The sequence below is a fragment of the Scophthalmus maximus genome, chromosome 5 (genome assembly GCF_022379125.1).
Source record: "Scophthalmus maximus strain ysfricsl-2021 chromosome 5, ASM2237912v1, whole genome shotgun sequence".
NCBI lineage: Eukaryota > Metazoa > Chordata > Actinopteri > Pleuronectiformes > Scophthalmidae > Scophthalmus > Scophthalmus maximus.
The window spans coordinates 5,889,676-5,894,002 of NC_061519.1; positions in this window are offsets into that span (position 1 = coordinate 5,889,676).

The window sequence follows — 4,327 nt, forward strand, 5'->3', positions numbered from 1 at the left end:
GGCTTATGGTAGAGAAATGAAGATTCAATTCACGGGCAACAGCTCTGGCGGACATTCCTGCAGTCAGCATGCCAAATGCACGCTCCCTCAAAACTTGCGACATCTGTGGCGTTGTGCTGTGTGATAAAACTGCACATTTTACAGTGGCCTTTTATTGTGGCCAGCCTGAGGCACACCTGTGCAATAATCATGCCGTCTTATCAGCATCTTGGTATGCCACACCTGTGAGGTGGATGGATTATCTCGTGCTCACTAACACAAATCTAGACAGATTTGTGAACAATATTTGAGAGAAATAAGCCTTTTGTGTACATAGAAAAAGTCTTAGATCTTTGAGTTCAGCTCATGAAAAATGGGGGCAAAAACAAAAGTGTTGCGTTTATAATTTTGTTCAGTGTATGTTCTGTTAAAAACTACCAGTGAAGAAGGCAAGTTTAATTATCTTTTATCATGTCTCTCAGTCATGAATTGGGGTCAGGGACCAGCAGTGGGTGCAGTTCAGAGCAGATTTCACACAAAGGTGTGAAAGGATGAAGAACTAGAATTCCTCTGAATGTCTTCCTGTTAAAAGGGGGTCTGGGGGGGTTCTCTGTAATTTCCTTTCGACCTCACTATATTCAGAGCCTTGAGATAATGTATGTTGGGATTTGGTGCTAAACAGATCCAATTGAATTGAACCATGGGAGTTTGAGTTCCATCACATTCTTTTGTCTTCGGAACAAAGGAGCACGTGGTCAAATCGCCCATTTTGTGAGGGCTGAGTCCCACACATCATGATGTTGGGATGCCTAGTTGCTGAGGGATTCCCAGCTCAGTGATAGTGTGTTTGTGTCTTGGTGGAATGCCACTGCCCCCCTGTGGATTCTTTCAGGCTCAGCTTCAGAGAAAGGATTTATCTGTGGTCAGACTTGACCTGGTGTTTCCTACACAAGCTGACATGTCTGATCATTGGACCTGGTCAGTTTTTATTCCACTCTGACTGAAGTGATACCATGTCTGCCAAGCAGCAAAGACAGCGGTCAGCAGGATGTAGTTAAATTATTCTCTAAGTAGCTCATTTAGCCTGAAATACTGTTTGTAACAGCGGTATTTCATCTATTTCTTTAGTATTTTTGACACGGACAGTGTGTGACACTGTGGATCACTTTTCACTGCTGGGGAACAAAATGCATTCGGTGACCACATCTTCATAACACCGTTTCCTCACTCGGACTCAACCAGAGACTACAATAAAATCATTAAAGCTTATTGATCAATGTTGATAGCAACGGGGCACCACCCGGAAACTGGGAGGGTTAGAATGACCATTTAGCGGCTGGGTGAAACAATAAGGCCGACATGAAGCGCATGGAAGGTTTACCCACCAGGTGGTGCTTCATTCCCATATGGTCATCACAGCACTCAAGTGAGGTCTGACCAGCAACCCAGACAGACTTGAACTGGCGCCTTTTATACTGTGTCACTGGGACCCATCTTGGATTGAAACACTTACAGGTGGTAATGAATTCCTTCTCTCCTGGCTCAACCAGTTTACAATTTTCAAGGAAGCAATTCAATAATATTTAAACAAAATAAACTCTATTTCACTTCCTTCCCCCTCACACATATAATTACAACCCATAATTACAATAAATAGAAAATACACCAAGCTACCAAATCCCCCTCTCGAATTCTCCCACTTGGTCCCTCCCGGAACCTCTAAATGGGTGCTGTAGCCTGGGGGGACTCATTTGGCCGAACACCCTCGAGCAGACAAAGGACAGGTGAGTGTGAACAAACATTTTAACAAAGTCAGCTAACTAATGAACCAGTACTCTTATCTAATGATATTTTACACGTATACACCATTTACGCTACTAACACTTAATTGTGATCATACATTTGCACAAACACTGTTTTCAAAAGTCTAACCAGCTTCTCTCTTTCCAGGTGAAGCTGACCACCCACAACAGCACCTGCCAGGAGTCAACAATGACCAACATAATAAATATGGCATGTAATTTAACAATAAATTATCTAAACCTAATTTGTATAAAATGTGCAAATGCCATGCGCAAAATGTTCTGTGCGAGTCTCGCCAATAAAGTGCAAATACTGCAAACAAAGTGCAAATAGTCTTTCTTAATGTGCAAAGTTGAGCTATTTGTTAAAGGTGAAATTAATACAAACCCAAATGTGCAAAATGTACAAGGCTCAAGCCATGAGCTACCAGTAACGAAGTGCCCTTCGGATTTTATACATTTTTCCCAGTAGACTGATGGTCAGTTTTTTGTTGACTTTTATTAAATACTTTTTCCTCCATAACTGCATTTTGGGTCCTTCTTAAACCAGGTCAATATTCTTGACTCTATAACAGTAAACTACAAATCTCCAGGACACTAGTGGCCACGTCAGAGAGGGCGTATGAAAGGCCAACAGAGGTACATTTTAATATTATGTATGGCATGGAAGCTACTGAGTCCAATTTTTTTTTTATTTCTTGTGTGGAATTTGTAGCTCGAAATGTTCACAAGTGATGAGAATAAATAATGAATGGAAAAATAACATTCTAATCATTTTTAACAGAGCATGACTGGGCAGCACCAGAGGGAGCGTCCACCGACCTCCACAGCACAGATGAACACAGTGAGTTGTTAAGTAAATGCTTGTTAATTTTTATTCTCAACCCTGCTTGTAGAATTTAATGTCATCCCTATTTTATCCAGCTACCTGTGAAGGACCTTTACCAGATTTCCCTCATTAGAAATATACAGGTCCTTTTGCAGCACCACATTAGAAAGGCAGACTCGGATTCAAAATGGAGCCCGAGGTGATAAATTGCTCGCTAAAACAATTTAGCATTGCTAATCTTCCAGAGATGACGATGTATTTAACAAGGACTGCCCCCTTCAGTTCATTGAGTATCAGATGCTGAAATGGATTAAATAACCTTCCAGAATTTATTCGGATTATGTAGGTTGTTAGTTCAGACTTCGCCCTTCTGATGGCTGATGTAAAACGGTTGAGCAGTTGCCTGTAGTGAAGCCTGTCGAGCTCTGGGTCTGCTTTTCTGGCCTTAGTCCAAGCAAGGTTTCTTTCATGAAGAAACGTACTTAGATCTGAGGAAGACCAAGCATTGTCTCGTCCCCTTGACTCTTACACAACGAACAGATGCATGATTGTTTACAATCATTACAAACATTTCATCAAAAAGGTTTCGGGCATCATCCACATTATCCAAAAGACAAAATCTTTCCCATATGTGACGTGGCTTGCACTTAAGAGTTTTTGCATTTCTGACAGCAGCAATTATGCAGTGGTCACAGAGGTCGTAGTGAGAGTGCTTGTGGGGAGTGTTGGTTGAAGAGGACTTCTCTGGTTGTTTGAGGTTAGGGTGCCTGCATGGGGCCCTTGTTCAATTGAAACAGGTTAGGTGAATATTGCAGAGATCTTTAAAATTGGCCAATCCCAATTCAGATCACCTGTTAGAATGATCTCGCTATACGGCAACTGAGATGTGTATAGGTGCATATGAGAGTAATTTGATTCAATAGCAAATGAATGCAAACTATTTTGATCTGCGAGACTTACTCAGTGCATTGTAAATGACTATAGTCATGTGAACGACTGGCTTCATGTTCAAATAATTAGTCCTATAGCTTAAAGTTTAATAGTCAACAAACTGTAATTTAGTCTGAGGAACATGTGACTGACATGTGTGTTTGTGCTCTGCCACCTGCAGAGGGCAGTGCTGCAGAGCCATCCAGGTGGTGGGACTCAGAGGCAGGAGGCTACACCACCTCACATGTTGATACATGATCACACACACACGCACACGCACACACACACAAAGCAATTTGTGTATTTGTGTCTGCGGTTTCCATATGGCGACAGTGCAAATGTTTTCTGGACTTATGAGCCAGTAAATCATTGAGATATGAAATGAGCAGTCTCTATCAGACACTCTATACTGCATCGTGATGGAGTTTAGATGTTGGTGTTTCTATCAGGAGACAGGAGGGAAGGAACCAGGAGGAGAGGAGGGGAGGCAGTAATAGAGGAGAGAGGAGGAGAGGAACCAGGAGGGGAAGGAGAGGAGGAGACAGGAGGAACCAGGAGGCGAGGAGGCAGTAAGAGAGGAGGAGAGGAGGAGAGGAGGCAGTAAGAGAGGAGGAGAGGAGGCAGTAAGAGAGGAGACAAAAGGAGAGGAGGTAGTAAGAGAGGAGGAGAGGAGGCAGTAAGAGAGGAGAAGAGGAGGTAGTAAGAGAGGAGACAAAAGGAGAGGAGGTAGTAAGAGAGGAGGAGAGGAGGCAGTAAGAGAGGAGAAGAGGAGGTAGTAAGAGAGGAG